Here is a 12,391-nt window from a genome sequence, read left to right as displayed (position 1 = left end):
ATTGTTTGGGGTTCATTGAGGGTACAAAGAATTAGATTACACTGAATGAATTTGTTATAAAATCTCTCTTGTAATTGTGTCCCACACCCAAGAAGTGTGCCATGCCTTTTCCCTCTTCCTCTCTCCCAGCTTCCTTTTTCTTCTGCCCACACCTTGAATTGATTTGAGTTCTTCCTCTTATAAGATATGTATTAGATTATCTACTGGCTCCATATTAGAATTGAGTACATTGGATTCTTGCTTCTCCATTTCTGTGATGCTTTACTGAGAAGAATATGGCCCAACTCAATCCAGGTTAACACAAAATATGTAAACTCTCCATCTTTTTTGATGGCTGAATAGTATTCCATGGTATACATCTTCTCAATCCATTCCTGGGTTGGTGGGCATTTAGGTTGTTTCCTCATTGTGGCAATTGTAAACTGAGCTGTGATAAATAGTCTAGTGCAAATGTCCTTACGATAAAATGACTTTTTTCTTCTGGGTATGAGTCTGACAAAAGGTTGATAACTAAAATCTACAGATAACTCAAATTAATCAACAAAAAAAGAGTAAACAATCCCATCTACCAATGGGCAAGAGATATGAACAGAACCTTCTCTGATGAAGACAGATGAATGGCTAACAAACATTTGAAAAACTGCTTAACATCCCTGATTGTTAGAGAAATGCAAATCAAAACCACCCTCAGATATCACCAAATTCCATTGAGAATAGCACACATCAAAAATTCTCAGAGCTGCAGATGTTGATGTGGATGTGGAGAGAAGGGAACACTTTTATACTGCTTGTGGGACGCAAACTAATATAGCCTTTTTGGAGAGGAAATTGGAAACACCTCAAAGACCTCAAATTGGAGCTTCCATGTGATACTTCTAATCTTTTTAACTTTAGCTTCTTCTCCTCTGTCTTCTGCCATCCTTCTCTTCTCTATCCTCCTCTTCCCACCATATTGACTACCCAGGAGGTGTCATTGAGTTCCATTATTCCATGGTTTAATAAAAGATCATTTATTTTTTAGGCACAAACCTAATTTTTAAGCTTTGGACTTGAATATCTTATTGCCTATCAACATCTTCATTTTAAAAAATACTTTCCTTTGATATATATGTATTCATCTCTATGTTATATAATTCTCAATATGAAATGGCTATTTCTTTCTGTCGTCAGACACACATTGTCTAAATCATAAAGTACATGAATGAGTAAAATAGGACAGTTATCAAATATTAAATAGTCTCATAAATGAGATTACACGTGTGTTACATTAAAAAGCGTATTTTCTGCCACCTCACTGTTCTGTGCTGGAGGTTTGTAGAGCGCAGCAATTATGGCGGACCACGTTGTTCTCAACACCGGCGCCAAGATGCCCATGCTGGGGCTGGGCACCTGGAAGTCCTCTCCAGGCCAGGTAACCGAGGCTGTGAAGGTAGCAATCGACATCAGGTACCACCACATTGACTGTGCTCGTGTGTACCAGAATGAGCACGAGGTGGGGTTGGCCATTCAGCAGAAGCTCAAGGAGCAGGTGGTGACACGGAAGGAGCTCTTCGTCGTTAGCAAGCTGTGGTGCATCTACCATGAGAAGAGCCTGGTGAAAGAAGCCTGCAAGAACACGCTCAGGGACCTGCAGTTGGACTACCTGGACCTCTACCTTGTTCACTGGCCGACGGGCTTTAAGGCTGGGAAGGAATTTTTCCCATTGGACGAAGCAGGCTATGTGATTCTCAGTGACACGGCTATTTTGGACACTTGAACAGCCATGGAGGAGCAGATGAAGGGCTGGTGGCAGCTATTGGCATCTCCAACTTCAGCCATTTGCAGATCGAGAGGCTCTTAAACAAACCTGGCTTGAAGTATAAGCCAGCAGTTAACCAGATCAAGTGCCACCCATACCTAACTCAGGAGAAACTTATGCAGTACTGCTAGTCCAAAGGCATCGCTGTGACTGCCTACAGACCCCTTGGCTCTCCTGACAGGCCCTGGGCCAAGCTGGAGGACCCATCCCTCCTGGAGGATCCCAGGATCAAGGTGATTGCAGCCAAGCACAATAAAACTCCAGCCCAGGTTCTGATTCGGTTCCCCATGCAGAGGAACTTGGTGGTGATCCCCAAGTCTGTGACACCTGAACGCATTGCTGAGAACTTCAAGGTCTTTGACTTTGAACTGAGCAGCACTGATGTGACCACCTTACTCAGCTACAACAGAAACTGGAGGGTCTGTGCCTTGGTGAGCTGTGCCTCCCACAAGGATTACCCCTTCCACAAGGAGTTTTGAAGCTGCAGCTGCCTGCTCTTCCCAAGTGACCTACACCTGATTTTCCTGCCTCATCTTTCTTGCAAATGTGGTGTGGCCTCAGCTGAGGGACAACAGCCTTCAGACTGGCCAGTGAGGGCATGTCTGGCTTCATGTTGGGTCTGGAGAGCAGTATCAGTAGACTAGAAGGATCTTTAATTTTCCTTGCCCTTGTCTTTGCCTGGATGGGGAAAATAAAACCTGAATACCCTTTTCTGACCAAGGAGAAGCAAAATCTACAAAGTCAAAACAGTGCCACTAACAGTTGAGTTTTGACTCTTTAAACAATAATCCGTTTAGTCAGACTTCTCTTTGCCTCAAATAAAAAGTGCTTTTGTGGAAAAAAAAAAAAGGCGTATTTTCTGCTTGGCTCATGGAATTTTTTCTTACTAATATGTTTAAAAATATTTTAAGTTTTATGATTTTATGCAGTCTGTTGTATAACTTTGTAGCTTGAAAAAGATAGTACCTATCAAGTCATGTCCACAAAATTGAATTATACTAATAGAGATACAAGGTCTCTACCTGCCTAATAGCAGCCAAAAGACAACAAAAAATCATTTTGTCATACAAGATAATATGTGTCCACACAAAATTTCATAATAAGTCATCTTAGAAGAATATTGGAAATAATTTAAAGTTCAGATAGACTAAAACAATAAAGAAGTGTTTAAGACCAAGTGTGGATTTACTTATTTTATTGTGATAAATTAAATATTCCCTCCCTTTTTTTTAAACAATAGAAATAGTAATTTGGTCTAAGAGTAGTAGACAATCTTTATTTCAGAAGATTTTGTTTTAAGAGTTTTGTTTTTTATTTTACTTTGAATTAACAATGATAATTGTCTATATTCATGGAACGCAATGTGATGTTTTGATAAATGTGTACATTGTGAAATGATAAAGTCAAGCTAATTAGAGTATTCATCATTTCACTCACAGGCAGTCTCTGGGTTGCAAATAAGATAGTTTCTGTAGGTTTGTTTTTAAGTTGACTTTGTATGTAAGTTGGAACAGGTGCACTTACCTATTACCTATAATAGCCTCCATTAGTAAGTGCAAGCTGTACATCAGTTGGATGTTTGTAACTCAGGGACTTACTGTAGTAGCCTCTGTTTGTAAGGTTTATAAGGGAAAGTTGTATGTAAGTTGGATGTTTATAACTCTGGAACTACCTACATTGAATTTTTTTGTGTTCAGAATACTTAAAATCTACTCTTTCAGCAGTTTTGAAATACATGACACATAATTATCACCTTTTCTCACCACACAGTCTTACTGTAAGTATAAGTTTTCTACTTGGATCTTGCTTCTTCTATAAAGTTTTACCACTTTCTTAACCCATGAAGTGGTTCCTTGAATTCATATAACAGTGATTGAATTATAAAATCCTAAGGGAAGAATCTGTTTGCAATTAACATTTACATTTATTCTATAATAACTTTTATTGTTTTTATACTTTAATTGATTTTTTAAGTTTTGTATTAATATAAGAGTGGATGTGATTAGGCTACATTGTTTACATTTATAAGATAAAGACCTAGTTGCAATTGAGTCCTTCACCCAAGAAGTGTGCCATATACCCGTACATTGTACCCATTAGGATAGAACTTACCAAACCCCCTCCCCACTTCTTGAATTTAATTGTGATTTTCTCTCCTGTGAGCCTGTAGTTGTTGATCTACTAATTTTAACATAGTATTGAGTACATTGGATGCTTGCTTTTCCATTCTTGAAATAAAGTACTTTACTTAGGAGAATGTTCTCTAACTTTATCCAGGAGAATAAAAAGATGCAAAGTCTCCTTTTTATGGCTGAATAGTATTCCATGGTATACATACACCACAGTTTATTAATCCTTCATGTGTTGACTGGCATGTGAGTTGCTTCCACATCTTTGCAATTGTGAATTGAGCATCTATAAACATTTTTATTTTATCTTGGAGAAATTAGGACTTTATAGTTGCATAAGTTAGCTTTTGTTTAATAGAAGACCATCCAAAGCATAGTGGTATATAAATAAATATATATATACATACATACATATATTAATCTTATTTTTTAGGGGGTTGGCATTTTAGGCGTGGTTAAAAAGATGGTTCTTCTGCCTATTCTTGGACTTATTTAAGCATCTGCAGTCAGTTCCTGGGCAGCTATACCAATTTTGGCTGAACTTGCTCAAATGGCTGGGATGACTATCTGACCCATATAATCATTCATCTGTGCTTCAGCCTAGAGGCTTGTTCTCAGGGTTGCAATAGAGGCTATAAGTTTGCAAGGCCACTTCTGCTGCATTCTACTGGCCAAAGCAAGTCATGCAGCCAGCTCAAATTCAAGAGATTAGAAAATAAATTCAACTTTTTGAAGTAGGATCTGGAAAGTCACATTAATGCAAAGGCATTAATACAAGGAAGAAGGAGAATTTATGATTATTCGTGCAATCTACTGTAATAATTTTAGCATTTGCCAAATTGCATTGATGGTCTATTATTCCACACATTATTTCTCTCAAAATAGGTTTGTTTTTTTTTTTAATGAGAATTTACTACTCTAACTGCTACTTAACATTTATTGAGGGACCATTGAAAATGCACTGGGAGGACTGGATAAGAATTATAGTGTATTTAATTAAATTCTAATTTTTAGCTAAAACAGATGGAGAACTCTCGTAACTTAACTACAACCAATAGGTAACTTAGCTCTAGAAATCAGGCTTTGGAATAGCTATTCCAGTTTACTTTTTAGTGATTCATGTTATAGTCTTACTGGTATTAAGAACTTATCTCTAATATTTAGTTTGTTAGGAATACTTTGAAATATTTTTATTATAATAAAAAACTTCTCATTGTCTCCACAGCTATAATTGATTTATAACTGACATAGTTGGTAGTGTTTCTAAAATATTATTCCTAAGGAACCTCATTTTGAATATTTGAAATTAGACTTCTATTTTCCTCATTCAAAGTTTTTAATTAAGTGTTTTTATTTTGTTTTGTTTTATTTATTGAGGCAGAATGTTATTCTGTCACCCAGGTAGAATGCTGTGTTGTCATAATAGCTCATAGCAACTTCAAACTCCTGGGCTCAAGCAATCCTCCTGCTTCAACCTCCCCAGTAACTGGGACTACAGGCAGACACCGCCACACCCAACTAATCTATCTTTCCTTCCTTCCCTCCTTTCTTCCTTCCTTCTTGATATAAGGTCTCACTTTTGCTCAGCCTGCTCTTCTTGAACTCCTAACCTCAAGTGAACCTCCCACCTCGGCCTCCCAGAGTGCTAGGGTTATAGATGTCAGTCTCCATTCCTGGTCAACTAGGTACATTAAATATTCAAATACAAGCTACTAAACAAAGCTCATCAGTCCTATTTGATTTAAATGACTCTAATTAAGACACTAAACAATGAGTTAACATACCATATACTAAAATATTATAGAATAAAACACAACCTGCAAAAATTACAAATTTTAAATATAAAAGATAAATATTGTTTCCCTTATTCATCATATAATAAATGTTTCAATGATCTCTCTTTTCTATGAATTCTTTCAAGATGAAAGTTATAATGATGTCATGAAAATGAACAAAACAAAAAAATGTCTAAGCAAATTGACATTTCAGCATGGGTAATCTCCAAAGAGTAGAGTATTTAAAATAATGTACCTAATCTAAAAAAAGTTATATCAGTAAGTGTAATTACAGAGATTTAAAAAAAAAAAAAAGGATAGCACTACATCAATATCAACTAAATTTCCGTATCTGTAACTTCTGGAAGTTTGAAAGTAGGAAAACTCCAAGGCATCTTCCCACTGCTTCTGAGTTACTAGGAGAGACTATTTTGGCTAATTATTTATTTATTTAGTTTTCCTTATTCATATATTTCCATTTATACTATCCCAGGTCAATCACCCAGCATGTTATTCACTGATGGCCTACGCACAAGACATGTGAATGTAAAGTACTAATCAAAAAGGGAAACAACATTTGAATTATTTCTAGAATTTCTAATTCCACTTCTATTAAACCAATTTATATTTACCCACACTTTCTTATGAAAGATAGAACACAACTATAACCCAGGATGAAGGAGAGAAATGAAGTTGGAAGGGAGGGGAGGGGGAGACTTGATAGAAGGAGGGTAAATGACAGGACCACACCTATGGAGCATAGTGCAAGGGTACAAGTGAAATCTGTCATTTGTGGAACATAACTGTCTTAACATAGTAATCAAGTAGATGAGGCAAAAGCTATGTTGATTGGTTTGATGTAAGCATGTCAGATTGTATAAAAAAACAACACATTGTACCCCACATATGCATAAATATATTCATGATCTATGTGTATATGACTTAATAAAAAAAAGGGAAACAACAGATGCAAATTCACATTACAGATTTGAGCACAGTATACAATTATAAGAGATGATGATGATACAGCTATTTAACTGATGATGAGGCTGCAAGGCTTGGAACTTTGAAGGTAGGAGCCATGTTTTTATTCCTCCACATTGAATATAAGTACTGAAGAACAAGTCTTGACTTATAGGAGAAGCTGAAGAAAGATTACCAAATTAATGAGTAATACTCCTAAAATTGAGTTTGTGTCACTCAGGATTATAATATATCACACGACTCTCAGTTTATAAAGTAGATTAAATCAATGAACTAAATATTTTAATGAGTCGAGCATCCTTAATCTGAAAATTCAAAATCAGAAATTCCCCCCAAATCTGAAAATCTTCAGGAGCCAACATGAAATTAGAGGTGGAAAATTCTACATCTGACTTCAGGCAATGTTATTAACTTAGCAGAAAAAAGTGCCCATAGGAGATGATTTGAAATTATGTGATGGGTTTGTTGAAAGGCTAGGGCAGCTTGCATTCATAACAGAACAAGAAATCATATCACTTTGTAACTCCAGAAGAGACTTTTAAGACAAAAACCATCAATAATGACGAAGAAGACTCTGTAGGAAACATTTTGACAAAGCTTTGTCATCCCTAGAGGACCCATTTTGTGGTCCCTCAATAGCTCCTGATGATTCTTCTTACCTAGAAAAATGAAATAGAGGATACAGGAACCTTTTAATCAAAGCACAACATCATAGGTGGAGACTAGAAGCCTGCCACTGTTGTTGCTGTTGTTCAACAGCTGACAGATATTCCATTGATGCTGTTGTGCTGTGTAGTTACCCTGAACACATTACTTTTTCACTGTGTTAATGGTATGTCATATTTCTATGTTAAGTCCTTAAGTGTGAATAGAATAAGCAAACAGTGCAAGCAAGCAATTGCTTATCAGTTAGCATATATAAATTCATAGCCTGGAAATATAGTGATGCCAAACAATCACAGATTGTCCATTTGGATGACTGAGATAGTGACACTTTTGCTTTCACATCACTCAATGTACACAAACTTTGTTTTATGCACAGAGTTATTCATAATACATTCACACCATGTATATAAGGCATAAAACATACATGTGTATAAAACATACATTTTGTGTATAGACTTGAGTGCCAGCTTTAAGATAGATATCTCATTATATCTTGTTTATGCAAATATTCCAAATTCGGAAACCCGAAACACTTAGCCTCAAGAATTTTGGATAAGGTCTGCTCAACTTGTATTATTACAAAAATCAGTCTAAAAGTAATTTCTTCTTTGTAGGTACAAATCACACTCAGAGCATTTATAAAATCTTTCAAAATTGAATTTATTAGATTTGACTATTGTAGGTAGAAATTGATTAGTAGATCTGTAATTGAGGACAAGTGTACATAGTATATTCTATTTTATAAATATTCAGTCATGTATGTGTTTGATTTCTGTTCAACAGTCTGAATAGTCATTTTATTCTGATAATTTTAACAGTGAAAGCAAGTAAATCTGCACACTTCAATTGTTTGATTGAATCTTAGGATCAAATATTTTGTTTATAGCTTTTTCCTCTATGGCAAGGATATATTCATCTCATACTGAACAAAGAAAGACCTTGGATTATCTGATTCACTTAAAGGTGTGAACCTTTTCCATTTTCTCAAGTCAGTTTATTACAAATTTAAAAAAATCAATTTCAAACAAAAATCCAAAAACACTTGAAGAAAGGACAAAGATACTAAAGATAATTGAAAGGAAAAAAATTAATACAAGCATGAATCTCTACAGAAATTACCAAGGAAATGTAGCATACATAAACAGGTAAGAATGAGAAAATAAATATTATAACTTCAATTAAAAATAGAGTATTTAATGGACTGTAAAGGGAAGTGGGAATTAACTCGCTGATAGATTTCAAACTGCTGAGTTAAATCTATAATATCTGTTGGCCTTGCTATAATTTAGAGTCTAAAATTGCCTGGAGGTCACCTTCTAGGAAGCAAAGGAAATCAATACATTCTACTGTAAGTTAAGTAGTGTCATTTACCTCTATTAAATAAGGTCTTCATGAGTTAAGGAAAATACACAAACAAAACAACTAAGACCAGCAGGGGATTTTCTGGTTTGTGGACAGACTTTTCTTGTATAGTTCTTTCCAGTTATCAAGATTTTTCTGACACTCTCATATGTCACAAGGGTGAACCTTGCAGGGGTTCTTTCTGTTCAAGGTGCTAACATTAGAGTGGGACTTCTAGGAGCAGAAATGGTCATTTAAAGTCTAGAACCAGAAAGCCCTAAAATATTATGTGAAAACTCTGTCTTAGGAAATAATCAAGGATCAGAGTGGAGAGAATCTAACAAGAACGTTAACACAGCCCCAGCAATGAGCATGGCATAAATAACAAAAGACTAGTTAAAAATGATCAGAAGTCATGTACTTCCTGGAACAGAGTTGAGAATGATGATTAATAATTATTAATAACAAACCAATTACTCATTTGAGTTGAACTGGACTCTCATAATAAGGCAGCCATTTATGCAAAACACTGCAGATGAAATAATGAACAAAGCAGACACGGTACCTCTCCAACAGGTTTCACCATAGTATTAGTAAAATTTGCATAATTTTATGCAGAATTTTGATTACCACATAACCTGATATTGAAATACTGAATTAAGTGCAAATCCTAGCAAAAGTTTTCATTATAGAAATTATAAATTTACAGTGAGATTTTTAGATTCTATTTTCTTTAAATTCACAAATGAATGAAGAGGAATTGTAACTATAAATGTTTAGGGCTTTGTAAAAAAGCTTCTTCCATGGTGTCGATCTCAGCCTTAGGAATATATGGTCAAATATATAAAGTGCTTTCATGAAAGCTGTAAATTACCTTCAGAATTTTTAGCATATTATCAGGCTAAAAACCAAAATCAGTTTTCTTACATCTGTTTTTGGAAGCTGTACCACCTCAATTGCAAAGTCAAAAATTGTTTGATTTCTAAACTTTGAAATTTCAAGAAAGTAAACATTTCTTTGGGTTTCCCTATTTAGATGTTCTTAAAACATAAGTCAGAAACAACAGCGTGTGATTTGTCTTCGTCTCATACTAGACTTCAAGTTCTTCTCATAAGGTGGTGGTAGAGACACTTAGGGTGCAAAGATGTATATAAATGTTTTATTTGCAGATAATTAATTAAATCCTTTTAATATTTTTATTCTCAAACTACAAGGGAACTGTGTGCATATTTTGCCATAAGTGTGATCCATTAATTCTATCTCTGCACTGCACATTAATTTCAAGTACAAAAATAAATGGTTTGCAAAGGAAAAACAAAATATGAAACTCAGTGCAGTGAGAGTATGACAATACTAGGATAATTAACAAGAAAAATATGCCCAGCCTAGGGAGAAGAAAATATGGAGGATAATTTTTTGCTGAAGATTAACCGGAAGCCTCAGGACTGTTTTCTTCCCATGGGTGACGTGTTAGCTCTGTTAGCAATTGTTCAGCAACACGAGCCTCCCAGATAGTAATCCTCTCTGTGATAACATACCTTTCTTTACAGCAAAATTATTGCTTATAGCTGCCGAGGAACAGCTCATTATTTGGGAAAACTAAATAATTAATACCAAACCCTTAAATTGTCCAACGCCAATCCCGTCAGTTTGTATGTGTAATGGGAAATCTGAGGAAGAACTCATAACTTTAAAACAGAATTAAGTCTGGGGAAACACGAAATGAATCAAGGGGAAAACATTCCATAAAGCTCAGCTCACTCTCACTGCATATGGACACAAAAGCAACCAGAGTCCGTGTTCATAGTATTTTGCTAGAAGAAGTGGAAGCCAATCGTTAAAGCAATTCCCAAGGAAACGAATTGGCCAATAAAAGAAACTAGTTTTTTTTTTTTTAATGAGATGACTGATTAATTACAATGTACTAAGGCAAGCAAAGTAAAAACAAAATTAAAAAGTTAGAAGAAAAAAAGAATGCCTTAAGAATAGAGAAGGAAAATGCCAAGAATGAAACAGTAGAAAGTTCGAATAAAAAGAGGCACGACAGCTACTCGGGAGGCTGAGGCAAGAGGATCAACTAAGCCCAGGAGGTGGAGGTTGCTGTGAGCGGTGAGCTGTGAGCTGTGATGCCACAGCACTCTACCAAGGGTGATAAAGTGAGACTCTGTCTCTTAAAAAAAGAAAAAGAGGCACGAATGCTTCTCAACCATTTGAAAGGATGACCAATGTTACTCATAGAAAGAGAAAAACTATTTAACACTTGGCTAGGATAGCTCTTCTAACCTATCAGATTGGCAAAATTCCAAAAGTTCGGGGACACACTTTTTGGCAAAGCTGTGGGGTAATAGACTTCTCAGGCATTGCTGATGGGGATGCAAAATGCTATAACTCTTGGGGAAGGAAATTTGAGACTATTTAGAAAAAAATTACCTATTAATTTATTATTTTATGAAACAATTACACCTCTAGGAATCTATCCCAAAGATACAGTGGCAATACATCAGAAAGATATAATAAACAAGGCTATTTGTTGCAGCAAATATATAAATAGGAGACTGACATATAGTACACTATGTCCCTATAGAAAGAAATGAGGAATATTATTCTAAACAACAATGGCATCCTCTTGAAGTACATTTTGAAAGGAAAAAAATTAAGATGGAGAGAGAGTATGTTTAGTGTGTTGGTACATTCACAAACATGTATGTATGATATTTTATCTCAAGAAAAAGCAATGAAACAATGAACTGTAAAATAAAAAGGATGTAAACCAGAAATTTATGTGTTTACCTTGTTTAGTAGATCTGAACTTGGAATTGTATACATATTTACAGAACTATTTTCCAAAAATCAAAAAGCTACTAAAAATTAAAAGTGGCATAAAATAATCGACTCATGAATCCAGCTGTCAATCATAACCACGTAACTATAAAATTCTAATTTTTCTACACATCCCTGTTTGGATGTTGTCTTCTGGTTAAAAAGAACTGCAAGGAAATAAATAAGAGATCCTAATAAATTCTGTGCAATAATTACATTTTTAGTGCTAATGTTTGTGTTGTTATATATGATATGCTGTAAAGAAAATGAATAACTTGATTGTTAGCCGGAATTTTCAGCATGATTCAACAGCAATCTGATATAAAATGAATGAACTTGAGTAAAATCTGCATTTAGTTTGGACATATTTATTTATTTATTCTACCTTGAAATTATAAAATACACTACTTTTGTGCATTGAAAAGTGCTAAGGGGAATGACTAAACTAAAATATCAAAAGCACCCATGGCACGAGCTACTGTTTCATTCTAAAAGAAATCAGAATTTTAAAAAATACTGATTACCAACCTGGAGCAAGAAATATAAAAGGTGAGTTTGGAACATTTTGTCATATCTTAAAGCAGGTAAGCCATCAAAGCCAAGCTAGATTTAGTCTAGATCCACCCACTAATTTTTAGGTAACACTAGGTTGAACTACATGAAATTGCCATTTTGTGTATCAAAACCAGTGGAACGGCTTGCTTCTTCAGCACATATACTGTAAGCACATGGAACAATACAGAGAAGATTAGTGTGGCCCTTGGGCAAGGATGATGCACAAATTCGTGAAGCGTTCCATATTTTTCTGAAACATATTCTTCTTAGCAAAGTATCTCAAGAATAAAATAAAAAGTATCCAATGTACTCACTCAGTCTTA

At 35.1% G+C, this 12,391-nt stretch overlaps 1 non-coding gene and 1 pseudogene across 2 annotated transcripts; both read left to right on the top strand.

Annotated features, from left to right (window-relative positions):
- The first annotated feature begins 1,323 nt into the window (after positions 1-1,323).
- On the top strand, positions 1,324-2,445 carry LOC100953787 (annotated as a pseudogene). The gene has a single exon (XR_153855.3). The product of XR_153855.3 is annotated as an aldose reductase pseudogene (transcript).
- Positions 2,446-12,211: 9,766 nt separating this feature from the next.
- Positions 12,212-12,318, top strand: LOC111726252. Its single transcript, XR_002774073.1, has one exon. It is a non-coding gene; the product is annotated as a U6 spliceosomal RNA (small nuclear RNA).
- The last annotated feature ends 73 nt before the right edge of the window (positions 12,319-12,391 follow it).

This window comes from Otolemur garnettii, unplaced genomic scaffold, assembly GCF_000181295.1.
Source record: "Otolemur garnettii isolate 467f Iridium unplaced genomic scaffold, OtoGar3 scaffold00058, whole genome shotgun sequence".
NCBI classification, from domain to species: domain Eukaryota; kingdom Metazoa; phylum Chordata; class Mammalia; order Primates; family Galagidae; genus Otolemur; species Otolemur garnettii.
Note: the sequence above shows the minus strand (reverse complement) of the source record. Positions and strands in the feature narration are given on the sequence as shown.